The 19,191-nt window shown below is 37.5% G+C and overlaps 1 protein-coding gene across 4 annotated transcripts in view; it reads left to right on the forward strand.

Moving 5' to 3' along the window:
• The first annotated feature begins 3,917 nt into the window (after positions 1-3,917).
• Positions 3,918-19,191, forward strand: part of NEXN (nexilin F-actin binding protein) — a 71,619-nt gene continuing 56,345 nt past the window's right edge. For all 4 annotated transcript variants that reach the window (XM_057500346.1, XM_036890216.2, XM_057500347.1 and 1 more), the window contains exon 1: positions 3,918-4,050. The gene's annotated coding sequence lies outside the window, so the exon portion shown is untranslated. The remainder of the gene's footprint in view (positions 4,051-19,191) is intronic.

Raw genomic sequence — 19,191 nt, forward strand, 5'->3', positions numbered from 1 at the left:
TTTTTATTCTTTATTTAAAAGCCACAGCAAAGCAGCTGTTACATCAAATACTACCTCAACATTTGCTTTTAACTGTCTCTTACGTGTGTCACAAAAGCCTTTCGCAAAGTACCTTTATATATAGAAAATCACAGAACTTTTATAATATGCTATGTCTGAAATACCATTAATACTTGAACATAGAGAAGCACTTTGATATTTGAAAACACTTGAAATATATGACTTCCAGGACTTCTGCTGATTCCTTTATTGAAAAACACTGTGAGAGAGAATAGGCCTTATGGACTTTAAAAAGGACTAAGTGCTTAATGGGGTAGAAGATGGATAATAAAAAAGAAAAGTAGGTTAAAGCAGGTGTATTTATTATCTATTGCTGCATAAATTACCCCCAAATTTAACAGCTTGAAACAACAAACATCATCTCACACAGTTTCTGAGGGTTGGGAATCCAAAAATGGCTGGTTTGGTGGTTCTGGCTTAGGATCTCCTGAAATTGTAGTCATCTGAAGGTTTGACTAGGGCTGGAAGATCTGCTTCCAAGATTTGCTTATTTACGTGGCTGTTGTTGGTGTACTTGAGGCCCTTGCCATATGGACCTCTTCGTAGAGCTGCCTGGCTATCTTCAAAACCCAGCAGCTGGCTTTCTCTAGAGTGAGTAAGCCAAGAGATATCAAAGCAAAAGACACAGTATCTTTTATAATCTAGTCTTGGAAGTGGCATACCATCACTTCTGCCATATTCTATTGGTCATAGAGACCAATCCTAATATGGTATGGGAGGAGATTCCGCAAGAGCGTGAATACAAGGAGGCAGGATTATTTGGGGTCATCTTGGTGGCTGAATCCAACAAGAGAATCATAATTCAATAATGTAGACATTTTAATTTTAAATGAATATGTACACATTGTTTGGCCAATCTTTTGAGGTAGGGTCAAAGCCTTAAGTTGGAATATGGTTCTGAGATATCTTTTTGCAAAACTACACCCCTAAATCATCATCTGAAATTTCCAGTTTCCCTTACTTTTAAAGGAGAAAAAAATGTGCCTGAAAAGCAATGAGTACTGACTCCTAGCTTTTTATGATTTTGTATCCAATCTTTTAGATTTGTCTTCCCCACACCTAGCTTGACAGTAGTTTTTGGAAACTGTTTGCCTTTATTGAGTCTTCAAAGCATTCAGTTTAACTTACAAACTATTACTTTCCTGCTTTTATATTTCTTCCTTTTTTGTAATGCTTATTTTATGTAATTTTGATAATATGCAACTGATATAATCAAGATGAGAACAAACCCAACTGATTAATGATAAGTATGCAAAGATTGTTTGTACAAATTGGCAAATCTTGGACTTCTAATGTTTTGAGACTTAGCATGTCCAAAACTGAGCTACTGGCCACAGCTGCCTAAACCTCCTCCTCCCAGTCTCACTTAACTCAGTAAATGACTCCATTCCTTCAGTTCCTCAGGCTAGAAACTCTTTCCTTACACCTTATATTCAATCTGTCACCAAATGCTACCAGTTGTAATTTTAAAAATGTACCAAGAAAAAAACATGCCAAGCATTTCCCATTACTTTCACAGGTGTCACCTTGGTCATATATTTTATTGTGGCATATATTAAGCTCCCATTACCTGTCATCCTGACTATTTTGGAAACCTCCTAATTGGTCTCCCTGCTTCATTTAGTGTGTTTGCAGCACATCTTAAAAATAATCAGATCATGTCACTACTTTGTTTGAATCCACCAGGTGCCACCCATCTTAGAGTAAAGGCCAAAGTCCTTACAATGTTGTACAAAAAGGGTTTTCCACTGTAGGTCTCCTGCCCCACCCCACTTGCTCTTATTTTCAGCCTTTGTCTGCTCAGATTTACCCACACAGACCTCATTGCTCTAACCTAGAATATGTCAGATAGGATCTTTCTCCAGGCTTTTGTACCTCTCCCTGGACCACTCTTCCCAGATATCTCCAGATATTTACATAGTTCATATTTACATGCATCTCCAGATATTTAAATAGCTCACTGTCTCATTTTCCTCAAGACTTACTCATATGAGGCTTTCCCTAGCCACTTTATCCAAATCCACCCATCCCTCTTTGCATTCCCTACTTCCCTGCTCTGATTTTGTCCATATGGCACATCAGTAAGTACTATATAATTCATTTATGTGCTTATTTTCTGCCCTTTGATGGCAAGGCCTTTTATTCATTTTGTCACTGCCGTATCCTCAGTATCTAGAACTGAGTATTTTCTGAATGAATGATGAATTGGTGGGAGAAGAAATAGGCTTTGCATGCTGTGTGAAGCTGTCAGGGTTTTACAGAAGAACAGAGAGCTTTAATTTGGTGAATCTGCTGAGTGGATATTAGTTAGGAGAGCTCCTTTCAATTAAATCAGAAATAAATGTATAATTATAACTTGGTAAGTTTATATTTTTACAGATATATGAAATTATATATAAAATATTTAATATATAATCATATATTTTAAATATAAATCCATAAAACTTTGTATAATTATATATTGGTAAGGGTGGGAAGAGTTTTTAACATGAAGACCTGATACAGACTGGAATGAAAGGGAGGCCTCTGAAAAAGCAACATACTAGCAGGCAGCAAAGGCATATGCTGAAGTTAGGTAGGAGAGGGGGCGGTAAGGAGATCTCAGACAGGGAGAAGCTTACACAAGGGCCCTGCAACCAGAATAACGAGGTAAGTTTCGTAAACTGAAGAAAGTCGAGATGGTATTGAAGGGAGCCAGCGGGTGCTAGACCATCCAGGCTGTCTCTCATTATCTGTATTAGAGTAAGTTTAAATAGCTGTTTTAATTGCCAATCTAGAACTTTTCTAACTGAAGAATGAGTAGTTTATACCTCTTCAAAGAATGTCCATTCTGAGAAGACTGTATGGGGATGGGTTAGAGAAGAAAAGTTACAGTTAAAAGCAGAAGGCCTTTTCAACGTCCCTGAATATATAACCTGAGCACCACTGTTTGCCCAGGGCTGGAAGTTGGAGGTGATTGTCCCTAGCTTATGTCTGTTGTTGCTAGTTCAATTATTAATTAAATAGTTTATATTTTATGCAAGTGGTGATGATTGATCTCCCCTCCTAGAAGAATCACCCCTCTGAATGAGCATTCAGGTTTGATATGGGTTGTCATTGGGTTTTAACTGGCAGGCTGCTGATTGGAAAGGTCTGTGGGTGCCAATAGCCGCAGATGTCTAGGTAAATTTTAAAAGACCAGAGATAATTTGCCTTCAGTTAAGGAAAGGTGGAAAATTATACCCATTTTATTTCCATTTATCCCTCCTCCTCCCTCTTCTCCTGTCTCTTTCCTTCCACTTCTCTCTATGGACCTCTCTCTTTGGAGTCAGAGATGAGAGCCGAGAGGAGAGCACAGACAGATGAAGTGGTCCCCGGACTGCGGCCCTATGCTCTCAGCAGTAAGGGCCGGCCTGGAGTCGATGCTTTGGGTGAAGATAGAGACCAGGACTGGCAGAGGACGTCAAGTGGGCGCCAGGCAAACCGTCTGTGGGCAGTGGGGAGCCAGCTCCAGCCGGTTTTGGAATCCCATTTTCTATCACTCCTTTCCCACTGGGGAGGCCGACTCCTTTCCCAGGACCCTGCAGGGAGCTAGAACCCGACCTCAGATGAGGGGGTCGGCGACCTGGAGCCGGACGACGAGCCGATTCTGGAGGGAAGGTGGCTGCTGCTGCCCCCCTTTCCTGCCTTCCTCGACTCTCCACCCCTCTCCGGGCGACACGGCGGAGGCGGGGGGTTGGGGGAACTGGCCTTGTGTTTTGGAACAGCTGCAGCAGGCGCTGGGCCCGCCTGGAATGCGGGATCAGGCTGCGCACCAGGACTTTTATGGAAACTTGCTGCTGGAGACGGCGGCGGCGGCGGCGGCGGCAGCCAGAGGGCTCCCGGCGGCTGGAGCGGCGGCGGCGGCGGCGGCGGCCGGAGCGCCCAGACCCCTGCCCACACCCCGGCGCGGGACGCGCACAGCCCCTCGGCGCGCAGCGAGGACTTCCGCGAGTCGCGGGCTCCCGGCGGGTGAGAGGAGCCGGGGGAACGTGGGGCGGGGGCGGTGGAGACGAAGATGGGTCCCCCTCGGGGACGGGGGCCGCAGGGAGACGCTCCCCTCGCGCCTGCTCCCGCCGGGCTCCGCCGCAGCCCCGGGGCGCACCGAGCTCCCTCCCGCCAGGGCTGCCCGTCGGCTCCCGGCCCTCGGAGCCGCGCCCTGCGGGCCGGGCGGAGTGCCGCCTGGGGTCCGCGTGGCTGGCCGCGTTACCGGCCGCCGGCTCGGGCTGCGGTTTCCTGCCCCCTCCGCTGCTGCAGCTCCGCCTGTGCCCTGTCGGCTGTTTGGTTCGGGTGCTTTCTCGGCCGCCCCGGGGAGAGCGCTCCGAGAGCGGACGGCCGCCAGTCCCTTCGCTCTCCTTAGGGTCCGTGCAGGTGAAGTTCCGTGGGGTCCCCTTCCACGTGCCCTGGGCGCGGTTTCCGTCTCCTGGCAGTGCCGGTTACATTTAGGAGAGATCATTCCTGAGCTGTCTCTGTGGAGGCTGGGGACCGCAGTGTGATTTAACAGCTTACCTTCTACTCTCCTCCCCCCAAACTAGTTTTCCGCGATTCTGTCCGAGGTGGGATGTTGGGATTTTGCCCCTGCGGCTGGAAATTGGGGTGAATAATGTCGCCACTTCTTGAGGACCTCCCTTGTCCATATGTTTTTTGAAAACGCCAAGCCAGTCCAACTGTTAGCAAACTGAAACGCTCTACAAATACCAAAAATTTATTATTATTGGCATTTGTAAGGAAAATAACCAAGTTCAGAGGTTAGCTGATCATTGCAATGGCTTCCAGATCCTCATTTTATGTTTATTTATGGTCCATGATGTGAACAAAGAGTTTGAATGGGTAGGGGAGCGGGGGGGGGGGGGGGGGGTGGAGGGAGAGAGCAAGAACCAGGTAAAAATAGCATGCGGATATGTCCTAACAAAATGTCTGTCCTTGGGAAGGAGACAGGTAGGAAAAGAAGTAAGCCATAATCTGAAATAGTTCCATGAGCCAAGCAATGGCAGCATCATTCAGCAACTAAATTTTGTTAATGAATTCATGTGACGGGCCCATTGGCCTTTGAGTCACAACATAACTATGTGTTGGGTAGTATGATTGAATAAACAAATATTTATAACATCCTAGTCACACATCGTTGAGTGAACATTATTTTTCCCCCTAATTGTTTTACAGGTTAAATTGTTGCGGTAAAGAAAACTCAGAACACAAATAAGTCTCTGAAAGTATTTTGAATTTTGAGATATAGGATGGAAAAATGCACAATTGAGTGACAGGCTTTTTTTGGGGGGTATATTGAGTATAAATGAACTTTATTTAATGTCATTAGTTAAGAGTCTTCCTTAGAGTTGTTAGCCTCCTACTTTTGAAGATAATTTATATTATTACTGGAATAATGTAAAGAAAAATGTTGGCAATTCTATTTTTGACCTGAAACAATTACTTTAGCTCTAAGCAAAAACAACAGAGTTCCTTTAAATCCTGTTTCCCTCAATACAGTATTGATGTAATTCAGTTTAATGGAAGATTGACACCTTTAAATCCATTTTAAGATGAATTGGAGTGAATAGCAATTTTTCCTGCTCACCTTAAGTGGAATCTGTGCTATTTTTGAAAATTTGATATGTAAGACTAATCATTGTCAAAATGTATGTCATCTTGAGATGACTATATTTAGCATCAACAATGGAATATATTATCTAGGTTTTGAACAGTATTTTTCCCTGAAATTACACTTGAAGTATTTAGGTTAGGGTTTCAATTTGAGCAGAATGAAAACTGAATATGCATGTTTGGAAGAGATTAATTGAGGATTTAGATTGCTTAGCACTCAAGTGGCCTGAAATAACATACTTTATTTAGGAAAAAAAAGATAAACCTGTTATTTTTGAAACACACTAAAGGCAAATAAAAATACTATTTAAATAAAAATACGTGCCTCAAAGAAAACAATGCAGTAACTATGGAAAAGTATGTAAAAATGGGCAGATGTCTAAAAGTTTTTATAGAAAAGAGAGGATCTTTTATATTTTATAGCATGTAGGCCACACACACACACAAATCTTGGTAGTCTACTTTATAATTTAAAGGGAAAATGACCTACAGCATTCTTAGCAATATCACGTATTTCTGTTCTTATTTAGGCAATTTGTCATCTCCTTCACCTGTATAGTTTCTTTCATGTACTCTTCTAGTTTTATAATTGCAAAATTACATATTATTTACATATACATGAAGTTATATTTTCTTTTTTCTATTTATTCAGTGCACGGTTTGGCTTGACTTATGATAGTATACATTCTGTACTCTCAGATGGGTAGATTTTACCTAGAAATCCAACTTACTTAGCTTTCAATCAAATTTGTGTTATATTATAAAGTTAATACAACTATATTTATGGTTAAAAATTACCAGGAATGGAAAGGAGAGCTCTCAAAATCTGACACATGTACTTATTAGTATTTTGATATGTTTCCTTCTTTTCTCTATGCATGATTTTTTTTCCTTGCATTGCTGTCTCTCAATGAGACTACATATGAGAGAGCATCTGACGCAGTATCTGCTGTCTAGTAGGTCTTCAGTAGCTGGTTCTTTTTCTCCTCTCCCCTTCCTTTTTCCCATCCTGCCTTCTCTTCCTTCTTTTTCTCAGATTCGAATTCAGAAAGATTGGAACTTCCTAGGCCAGATTGTGAGGTTGGTGGAATTTGACTTCCGTCTGTCTGTGACTCTTTTCCTCTCCTTGACTGTGCCTCCCTCTTTCTGGCCGAAGTAGGCCTCCCCTTTGTCTCTTTCCATTTTCTCAGTGCTGCCAGCTCATTTAGATCAGGGACCACAGACTGGCAGCCAAAAAACTTTGAGCTGCAAACATGCTTAAAAAGTGGTACATTTTATATTCAAATATGGATTTCCAGCATTTCTTGAAAAATTGGAAGATCTTGGCAGAACTGGGTTTACATTTCTGCATAGCAGCAATACCCTGGACCTAAGTAGCAACTCCACCCACACACAGGGCATATATACTCTTTTGACATAGTCTTTACAATTCCCTATTGTTTTACAACTAATCATCAGTGATTTACATTCCCTGTCAATTATACTACATAACATTAACTTACATTACATATATACACACATACATAATGTTACATACATAATATTAATTTGTATTATCTGATCCTAGACAAATATTAGTCCCCTGATCTAAGTATTAGGGCAAATATGAAGCCACAGATGATGAAAAGTCTGCTGGACTTGGAGTTAAGAGCCTGGACTTTAAATGCTGTGGATATATCTTGGTTAGCAAGCCTTCTCTAAAAAAATAGTCATGGGAATGGGAAGAAGAGGTTAATGTTCATTGAAACTAATTGCTAGTGTCAACTTGAGTTGGAAGGGACCGTGTATTACTAACTAAAACAAAGTATTTTAACTGGTGAGATTTTGGAAAGCATAGGGGAGGTATTTCTGGGAAAGAAATCTCCCGAGGAACTCCTAAATAAGTCTACTCTCTCCCCATCCTAGAAGTGTTTAGTAGAGTTTTGCAACCCCTAGAGATCTGCCATAAACAGAAGTTAACTATTGTTCTTCTGCCTCCCCACCCTACCCACCTATTTGGAGCAAGAGGCTTGGGTCTCCCGTTCCCAGCTGTGTCCTTTATTGAAAGGCAATCTTCCACTTGCAGAGAGGATGAGAAGACCCAGAATCCTCCCGAGATTACCGCATCTATTTGCTTGGGAAGCCAACTTCCTGAAGCTCAAGTTTGTTTTTTCATGATACCTAGTTTAATGTAAACCCACTCCATTTTATTTTCTATTATAGTATTTATTCATTCATTCATATATTCTCACCATCAGCCCTCCTTTTGGAAATATTAATCATAAGTTTTATTTGGGCTGACCTAAAGATCAGACAGTTTTCCTATGATCTCTTTGTCATTCATCACTTGCTCAAATATGAATTTAGTTTTACTGTGTCCTAGTTGTGTGAGACACTAAAGATAAAGAATGAAGTAAAACACAGCTCTTACTGTTCAAGTGCTCACAGTATGGTGAATGCTCTTTGGAAAGTATCACATATAATCAAGATGAATGCTAAGTATTATACATTATTAATGCATAAGAATGTCAATGAAAATAGGATTCTTGGTTAATAAGCGAGGAATTATGTATTGGTAGGAGAAACAAACCTCACTATTTCAAATAGGTAATATAGGATTTAATATCAGATTTTTGAATTGTGATGAGGTTTATGACAGGTTTTATAATGTAACTTTTAAGGCATAAGGTTACAACCTTCATCAGTTAAATGTAATAAAGTTATATGTAAGTTATATTTCTCATACAAGTGAAACAATTAAAATTTAGGCTTACGTTTTTTTGGAGCTCAAAACAATGTTGTTTGTTCCAAAGACAGTAAAAAAGGTAGGTCTTACTTGTTTACAATAAATTAAGGTAAGTGTTCTAAAGCCTTCTTAAAAGCTGAGACAAAGAATTTACTTGAGTTTAGTGAAATGCAGATTTAAAACTGTCTGTCTATAAGTTGGTCACAGGATAGTAGAACAGCATGGAGAATATAGTCAGTGATTCTGTAACATCTTGCTATATTGTCAGATAGTAACCTCACTAGAGGATTTAATAATATGGTTAGTTCTTGGACCACTGTGTTGTTTATTTGAAATCAATAAAAGATTATATATCGATGACACCTCAAAAAAATTTAAAAGTTAAAAAAAAACTGTTACTGTCTTGACAATTGTGTTCTTCTTGAGAAAGGAGATAATACATGAATACAATGAAACAGACTGGAAATTATAGAGCTATAACTTAAAATTCTTTTTTCAATTGCTACATTATTATCTTGAAATATTTTAATTGCATGTCTAAAGAAGTCAAGGAAATTAATTAAAATTGGGAAATTTAGAGGTCAAATATGGTCCAGTGATGTTCTAAAATAGAAACATCAGCATGTGTGTCTTAAGAAAAATCTGTTTTACTATGAGACCTACATATTTTCTCAGTTTGAGCTTTGAACCTTAATATTCAACCTGAAAATTATTATTTAACAGCCCAAAAGTATACTCTGCTATTGAAACACATTTTATCAGGACATTGTCATTTTCAAAAACTTCTTGAAGCCTATCTCACTAATTGCTGTGCCAGTTGATACCGACATTAGTATTACCATTGGACAAATTATACATAATATTTCATGTACTTAAATCAGGTAAAAATGGAGAATGATAGAGTGAAATGAATAGTTGACTAGAAGTCAAGAAACCTGGAGTGTAATTCTTTGTTCTACCACTGAACTGCCTACAATCTTCTATCTTAAGTCACTGAAGTTCTTTGTGCCTCCCATTTTATCATATGGTAAATGAAGGTGTTGGACTAAGTGACCTCGTAAGGTCCTTAGATAATGAGAATCTAAAAATTCATGATTCTTAATCCATGTATGTCCAGACCCCTATTGTAATTGTGACAGTAGTAAAACCTATTCAAAATTGAACTCACTTTCTGACCCCTCAAACATACTTTTAATTGTAATTTCAATTCATGGTAACCCTATCCACCCATTCACTCAAACTAGAAACCTTGATTTAATCCTTGACAGTATTCCTCTCCTCACCTCTACCCCTCCAGATCTCATGGGTCAAGGTTCTTGGAGTAGTTCTCCCGCTACAATATAAGTTCCCTGGAAGTAGGGACTTTAGTCTTTTGTTCATTTTTCTCTCACCACAGCCTAGGATAGTGCTTGGCATACAGTAGGAGCTTAATATACTCTTTTAAATAAATGGATGAACAGGTCACCATGTCCTGTCAATTCCACTTCTAAACTGTGTCGTCCAACTTTTCATTCCTAATGCCACTGACTTAATTCAGGCCCTTATCTTCTCTTGCCAAGAATCATTGTGCTTGTCCTCCCAGTAGTCTTTCCTCATTTCACTCCAATTTTCTGCACTGCTATCAGTCTCTCTCATTTTTCTTTCTAGAATAAATATCTGACTAAGTCACATTCTTGCTTTAAAAATCATTTGCTGGCTCCCCATTGATCCTATAGGATCAAATCTAAATTTCTTCTTAATATGGTTTTTAGGAATCTTCCCCATCCATGCTCAGACTGTCTTTCTAGTTATATCACAGATTTTCTGGATAATTTACAGCTCTCCAGATTTGCAGCTGGGGGGTCAGGTTTTGGTGTTTTTGTTCATGTTGCTTCTTTTGCCTGGATGTCCTTACCTTCTTTTCCACTGTGAAATTCTACTTATCCTTCAAGGTCTAAATCAAATGTCACCACCTCCATGTAACCTTCCTTAATTACACCAACCCCCTCCTTCTCCCCACCATAGTCTTTTCCATGTTTCTACAGCCCTGTATATATATATGCTGTTATTATAGCACTTACTCCTTTGCATTGTAACTAATTGTGACCCATCCGTTTCTCCCAACAAAGCTACTTGATTTCAAAGGCTATCTCATACATTTTATATCTTACCACCAGGTATGGTGTCTGGTTCACAGTAGATTCTCCTTCTTACAAAAATACTATGTTGTAAATACAGACCTAATCTGTCAAATCTGAAAAAAATGCAACCTTTTTGATAAATCATTGACAGGCTATAGTAATATTGCAGTATTGCCTCTGAAATCTTTAATATTCTAGAATGCCATTATTAAATCCCTTCATCATTCCAGCCTTTTTTCTTATGACCAAACTCTTGTTGACAAGTCACATGTTCGACCTTATGCTTTGGTGTTTTCTCTCTGCTCATTCTCTGTTTTGACTTCCGTGAGATCTTCAACAATTAGAGAAGTGCATTGATGCTGCCCCTGTAAGGCAGCCAAGCATACTGCATCTGCCTGCTCAGCAGGTCACTTCATACTAGATTAAGAAAAGTATGAGATTCCAGATATAATATCCATTGGCCTTCAGGTTACTGAGTATAGGAATTCAGTTATTAAACTGATCTTCATTCAGCATTCTACCTACCCCTTTTTGGAATGAGAACTGACATAATTTGATAGAATATTCTTTACTATAATTCAGCAGATCTCAGAATGTGTCTTAGAATCCCTGGGAGTCCCCAAGGCCCTATAGGGGCCCATGAAATCCTTTTCCAATTACATATCTCTAGAGGCTGTTTTCTTTATATACTTCAGTCAAAACAACATATCACAATAGTTTGAATGCAAGGAGATAGGAGATTGTACCTGTCTTTCAATAAGCCATACATTAAAGAGATGTGCAAAAATATAAAACTATGGCTATTCTTCTTACTAATTTTTATTTTAGAAAAATATATTTTTCATAAAATAGGCTAATATATCATGGATATGTTATTGTTATTTTAAGTGACTTAATACTTAATACAGTATATATTTGAAAATTGTTTTTATTTCTGATACCTTATATAGCTATAGATATGTTATATATAAACAAGAGCTCTCCTGGTTCCTCAGTAATAGGCCCAGACATTAGTCCCTGAGCTCAGAAAGCTTGAGAACTGCTCCTCCAATTCATAGCCTTTCTTCCAGTGGAAGTATTCTTAACATCACAGAGCTTATTTTTATGTGTTTACACACTTACAGATATGACTTAAGTCATTTTCTAACTAAAAATTTAAGCCATAATGTATTTTCTTGGTAATTATCTTTCATCCCAATACTATGAGCTCTACAAAAGAAGTTTTTCCTATTCATCTTTTGATATAGTGCCTTACACTGTGTCTAGCACATTGTAGAAGGATATTCAATAAATGTTTCTTGAGTGAATAAATATTTGTTCATTTTAGCGAATTTCTTCATCTTTTCCCATTTATTCTTGGTTATATCATACCCATCGCCTCTGAATTTATGACATAACATGCAAACCACCTAGTATATGGCACCTAATAGGGATTCAGTTATTAGTTTCTACTCTTCTCCTTTCTCAGTATAGAGACTCCAGGTCATTCCTCTAATGTATTATAGCTTTAAAACAATCCTTACATTTTACTTTTATATATACTTAATTTTATTAGTGATTTCATCAAACAAGAACTTAACCAATTTTCTTAATTTTTTTGCATAAAATCTTTTAAAATTTTAAATTAAAATATCAATATACAATCTTATGAAGGTTTCACATGAACATTGTGGTTTCAGCATTCACTCATATTATCAAGTCCTCATGGCCCCCACCATTGCAGACACTATCAGCATAGTAAGATGCTATGGAGTCATTACTTATCTTCTCTGTGCTGTACTACTTTCCCCATGACCTACCTAAATTGTGATTGCGAATTATAGTGCCCCTTAATTCCCTTCTCCCTCCCCACCCACCATCCTCAACCCCTACCCTTTGGTAACCACTAGTCCCTTCTTGGAGTCTGTGGGTCTGCTGCTATTTTGTTCCTTCAGTTTTGCTTTGTTGTTATATTCCACAAATGAGTGAAGTCATTTGGTATTTGTCTTTCTCCACCTAGCTTACTTCCTGGTGCATAATACCCTTTAGCTCCATCGATGTTGCTGCAAATGGTAGGATTTGTTTTCTTTTTATGGCTGAATAATATTCCATTAGGTATATGTAGCACATCTGATGGACACTTAGGTTGCTTCCGTATCTTGGATATTGTAAACAGTGCTGCAATAAACATAGGGCTGCATATATCTTTTTGAATCTTGGATCTTGTTTTCTTTGGGTAAATTCCTAGGAGTGGAATTCCTGGGTCAAATGGTATTTCTGTTTTTAGTTTTTTGAGGAACCTCCATAATGCTTTCCACAATGGTTGAACTAATTTACATTCCCACCAGCAGTGTAGGAGGTTCCCCTTTCTCTGCATCCTTGCCAGAATTTGTTGTTCCTAGTCTTTTGGATATTGGCCACCCTAATTGGTGTGAGGTGATATCTCATTGCAGTTTTAATTTGCATTTCCCTGATAATTAACGATGTAGAGCATCTCTTTTCCTGTGCTTGTTGGTCATCTGTATTTCTTCTTTGGAGAGCTGTCTGTTCAGATCCTCTGCCCATTTTTTAATTGGTTATTTGTTTCTTGGGTGTTGAGGTGTGTGAGCTCATTATATATTTTGAATGTTAACCCCTTTTCAAATATGTCATTTAAAAATATATCTCCCATACTGTAGGATGTCTTTTTGTTCTGCTGATGGTGTCCTTTGCTGTACAGAAGCTTTTTAGTCTGATGTAGTCCCATTTGAGAACTCCAATTTTCTTTGAGAGGTACCTTTAAAGTCTTCCCAGGAGAGAATAAAAAGCAAGAGTTAGGGGTTTGATTCTAGGCATAATTCTGAGGGGACAGGAGGATATACTGCCCAGTATCTAGGATGTGGTTGATGTATCTGGAGTAGGTTTTTAAAGCATCTATAAAGGACTTATGCATTGTGCTGAAATAGATGCATAAAATAAGAGTTTGTACTGTTGAAGACAATGGTAAAAGTAGATAATTGTTGAAGTTTATGATGGGTATATGGAGGTTCAATATATTAGTCTAATTTTATATATGTCTGAAATGTTCCATAAGTTAAATCAAGAAGGTAGATTAGACTGATATGCCTCAGATATTTTACAATATAAGCATTTGAAAAGTTTATGCCAGATAACACTTAGAAATCTAAAGCACATTTAGAGGTGTCAGAAATTGAAGGAGAAAATACCTGCTTGCTCAGGGCGAAGTACAGAAAATCACCATTTCTATTGTAATTAAGCTGGGAAAATACTTCATTGGTAAAGAAGTGGCTGAAGAGTCAGAGGTGGAAATAGGCTATTGAATGTATTTGTCTCTGTGGGGGTTGAAGGAATGGGAGGAGATAAGGGAAAATAGAGAGTCTGAAGGAACCTGCAGAAGGCCTAACAAGCCCAGACGAGATCTTTAATTCTGATCCATGATGCATTATGCAGTTAATATCCTCAGACCTGGAGTGACATATTATAACGTTAAGGAGACCAGAAGAGAATGCAGTCATTGAGTAGGCAGCCTGGTGAGCCTGGAGGAAGGCAGAAAGAATGGTGAGACGTTGCCCTATTAGAAATCAAAGGAATCACGACTAGGAGTTACTCTGGAACTTTTTAAAGTGCAATTTATTAATAATGTACTCTTAAAATAATTTTTCTGATAATATGTAACAGTAAGAACTTTGAAGAAACTTCATTAAACAGCTTCCCTATAATACCAACTGAGATAACTTTATGTCCTCATTACACTTGGATTCTGGCATGTATTGAAAAGATGTGATAATGTTGAAAATTGAAATATTGAGATATAGAAAATGTTTATCAGGATTCTGAAGGGGATAATACTGTCAAAATGAGTACTTTGAATTTTATCGTTTCTCATTTTGTAAGTTTACTTATTAATCAAAATGATAGTGATACATATGAATACTAAATATATGTATTTCTGGTAGGCATAATTACATGAAATTAAAGGCAGGCCTGGGGCCTCTGTGCTAAGTCACCAAATTCCATGTAAGTTTATAGACAAGTATGTGCAATGTTGACTAATAATATATGTAAAGAACATGAAAGTGGAAGATGATAAAATAAATCAAAGATTGAATAGGTATTTGGAAATTGAGAATATGTTTTCAAAAGATTAATTAAAAAATCTTCTGTGAGCATTGACTCCCCTATACAGAATTTTATTGTCGTTAACAACCATTTGATCAATAAATATGAGAGATGCCCTCACAAAAAAAAAAAAAAAAAAAAAAAAAAAAAAAAAAAAAAAGGACAGACTTCCAATGGTAAAAGAAATTAGTAACCGGGATGTAAGGTATAGCATAAGGAATATAGTCAAGATATTGTAACAGCCTGGTAGGGTGATAGCTGGAACCTAGAATTATGTATATAAATGTTCTACCACTGTGTTGTACACTTGAAACTCATGTAATGTAATACTGTGTGTCAACTACCCTTCAATAAAAAATAATTATTAAAAAAAATAAATAAATTAAAAAAAAAAAAAAAAAAAAATCTTCTGGAAATGTCCCATAGCAAAATTTAAAATATAGACAGAGTTTATTAAGGGAATAAAAGTTGAATCAAAGGAATGGGATCTTTTAGACTTTGCAGTTTTGATTATTACTACATGGACATTGCAAAACTTCCCTTGATGGCTTTCAATTCTGTATCAGATATGCTTGATGTTAGAAACCTATCCATCTCTGGAGATAGTCAAGCAGACTGGATCACTAAAGGTTTTTGTTGAGAGTTTTGGCCAAGAGACTGTTAACAACATGAGAATAGAGAGAGTGTCTGTCTATACAGTGCTGTATTTCTCAGTGCCTAGCAGAGCACCTGGCACATAGTAGATGATTAATAAATATTTGTGTAATGAGTGGTGTATTCAATTTATATCACATTTCCGCATAATGATAATCATACATTATATCCAGACAATCCTTAACTCTTTATAAAATGATTTATCTTGAAGATGGCAGGATTTACTTACTCAGTAAATAATTATTATTATATCTTCTGTATGCCAGGCACATGCTAAGTGCTATCGATAGAGCTGAGTCTCTACTCTCAAAAAGCTCACATTCTGGTGGACAAGAAAGTGGTTCATTACCATACATTGTGGTAAATGCTACAACTGGGATAAGCATGGGGGTGCTATGGAAACACAGGAGAAGCACCTAACCCAGTCTTGTGGAGTCAAGGAAAACTTCCTGGAGAGAAATGACAGTTTATCTAAGAACTAAAGGATGATTAAGGCTAGCTAAGTGAGTCAGGGAATGGGTAGAACATTAAGCTGAGGGAGCTAGCTTTGCAAAGGCTTGAGATATGCTAGTATTTCAGTATGAGTGACAGTGGAGAAAGGTATGGAGAGAGATGAGGCTAAAGAGGTAATTTAAACTACCAAAGTATTAAATCACTGAAGAAAAAGTTTAGAGTGAGAAGAAAAGAGCAAATAATGAAATATGGGGGCAAATGACATCTAAGAAGTGGAGAGAGGCAAAGACACTCTCAAAGGAGACAGAGAAGGAATGGTCAGAGATATTAAAGAACAGGGAAAGAATGGTGTCATGGAGCTAAGTGAGGAGAATTTCAAGAATGAAGCAGTGACTGAGAATGTCAGATATAGCAGTGAAGTTCAGAAGGAACTGTCAAATTTATTTGGCAATATAATGAGAAAAGCAGTAACATGCCTATTTTACATATAAAACTAAAATTCACAGAAATTAACTGGTTTTCCAAGACCATAGGTCTAAAAACAACCCAAGTAGAAACTCTAACCAAGTTTTCTGGCTCAAATTCCAGTACTTTTTTCACCATCACTGCCTCCTTAATGTGTTTGAAAATCAGCCAAGAAAGTATTGTTAGCATATATTTATAATTCTGAATATTTGGCTACAAAAGTTCTTAAGCAAAAAAATGTTCTAGTAGAATAAGGTTTCAAATTAATTTGTTAATCTTTTATCAAATTTAAAATACTACAAGTTTGTAAATTTTTGCCTGAGAAAGGGCTTGTGAAGTTATGACAAGATTAACCTTTTATATGCCATTTGCTCTGAATTTTTTATTTCATACACATTCCACCACATATAATTATGTCCACTTGCATCAATGAGCAGCTGCTGTTTAGTCCACGGCATGGTCCCTTGTTGGCTAATATGAGAGAGGGAGGGAGAGCCGAATTGACGGTGATTGCGCTCTTTTGGGAGGAAGGGCATGAGTGTTTAGAGCATTGTGGTGTAAGGATGAAGAGAGGGTTGGAGACGGAAAGGAGGGGACTTAAGGAAACTAAAAAATTTCAGCTGCAGTTTAGAGAGAAGCACTCTGTTTCTATTCCTTGAATCTTTAAAGGTCAGTGTGTCTGTGACTCCCTTACACAGAAACTTCCTTGATGGTTTATGGTTTAGTGTTGAGATTCACTGAAATGTGTGACATACAACTAATTTTTGAACACTTTCACAGGGCCCACCCATGTCATGACTTTGTCAGAACCAGTTAATTTAAAAAGCCTTCATAGAACCAACATTCTGTAATTTTTCAACTATATTGGTTATTCTAGGAGTACATGATTAATGTTCTGTTAGGTAAGAAATTCCAATGCCTTCTGTACTCTTGGCAACTTAGCAGAATGATGAGATGTATCAGTGTGTTCCTTAATCAAGAGAATGACAGACACGTGAATATTGTTCCTTGATTCTTCACTATCATTAATTACAACATATAAGAGTGCTACTTGCATGTTGCTGACTTGGGAACTTTAAAAGTCAGAGACCAAAACAGTCCCTGACTTTATTAGATACAAATGTGTTTTTACTAAATGAGTTTTAAACTGCAACCAGGCAAGATAACTATTTCATTCGGTACCTGAGAATCATTTTATAACTCTGTGCTCTGCTTAAGTCCAAGTAATTCTAAGAGAATAACTGCTAGTATGTATCAATTTAAAAAGAGATAAACTTGCTTAAATTAAAAACTGTGCTGCTCACAGGGAAGGCAGTACAACACAAAGAAGACAAGTAGTGATTCTATAGCATCTTACTACGCTGATGGACAGTGACTGTAATGGGGTATGTGGTGGGGACTTGATAATGGGAGGAATTTAGTAACCACAGTGTGGCTCATGTTATTGTATATTAATGATACCAAAATAAAAAATATATATAAATAATAAATTAATTTTTTAAAATGTGCTGCTCAAGTGAGACAAAATACCTGTTTTTTACTTACTCAGCACCATGTTCTACTGCCAGTTGCCAACTAAAGATTACAACCTCACTGAATGTGGAAATTACTACCAATCATGCCTTTTTTGGATTCCAACAGTTTCTACTGCTCAGAACTGAGGTTCTCAAATAATTGGATTAAAGTTTCTGATGATTACATGAGTAGGTAAAACTTTATAAGCTGGTCAGCACTCCTCTTTCCTCCACCACACACCAGTTTGTACTGCTTTCTCAGCCTCAACACAGTACAGTGGTTAAGAACACAGACTCTGTAGTCAGACTGCCTGTTTTTCCAGTGTCTACCACTTCTTCACTGTGTAGTCTTGGGCAAGTTACTTGACTTTTCTGTTTTCCTATCTGTAAAAATTTACAGAGGAGTTCAAATCCTATTAGGTAAACTCCAAGGCATTATTCTTATATAACTATTTAAAGAAATTTTATATTACTTGGCTTAGAAATTTTTTTAAGATAGGTTATGATAACAATATTTAGCAGAAGGGTTAGTGTGGGGAGTAACTGAAACAATGCTTGTTAGCCACGTGGCACATTACCTGGTACACAGTAACTCTCAGTAAATATTAGCTTGGATTATTATCATGATTAATTTTATTCATATTGTGAACAAAGGATGCATTGGTGAGATACTAGGTTTAGATAAGACAATACAGTCAATGACTGTGGAACAGACTTTTTTGCTCTGAAGTTAAATAAACCAAAATAGTCAAATTCATACCTTTCACCCTGATTTAGCACAGAAAGAGAATTTTGACAATTGAAATACACTGTTGTTTCTGCAAGGCAGAGTCACACATTTTTAAATTATGTATAAAAGAATCCTATAATTATTTATATATTTGATTTTGAAATTTTTTTCTGCAACATACAACTGAGAGATATGAGCCCTTTGTTTGTAATCAACACCTTAAAGAATAATTCCATAATACAAAAAGGTAACAAACTTATTTTGGTATGGCTTTTTTATCCTCAAAATGCAGAACAGAGCATATGATCAGCAAAGCGTTGCTTACTTGTATTTTAACCAAAAAAGTTAAGGTCAGTACAGTTTAAATTTTTACAAACTCTTAAAAATGAGAGCTCAAAACTGAAATTATATATTTAAAAACCATTTTAAGTAGTTTTACTCATACTAAATTTTAAAAAATCATTCTTATTTTATTCTGGATCTATAAGTCAAGATATATTTGAAGATTTTTTAATAAATTAGATGAAGAGGGCTAGCTGATTCTTTTATTCTCCAGGACTACTCTTGACAGGCTAATTCGTTGCTGTCATCAAGACACACAATTTTCTTTCATTTTACCAGGGCCAAAAAAGGCTTCTCAAACTTCTCTCTAGCCAATTAAATCAGCTAAAATTTTAAACCCCTATAATCCCATGTGAGATTGCTCAAATTTTCCTCATACCCTCTGATACAATTCTATTAAATTACACAAAT

This window comes from Manis pentadactyla, chromosome 4, assembly GCF_030020395.1.
Source record: "Manis pentadactyla isolate mManPen7 chromosome 4, mManPen7.hap1, whole genome shotgun sequence".
Taxonomy (NCBI): Eukaryota; Metazoa; Chordata; class Mammalia; order Pholidota; family Manidae; genus Manis; species Manis pentadactyla.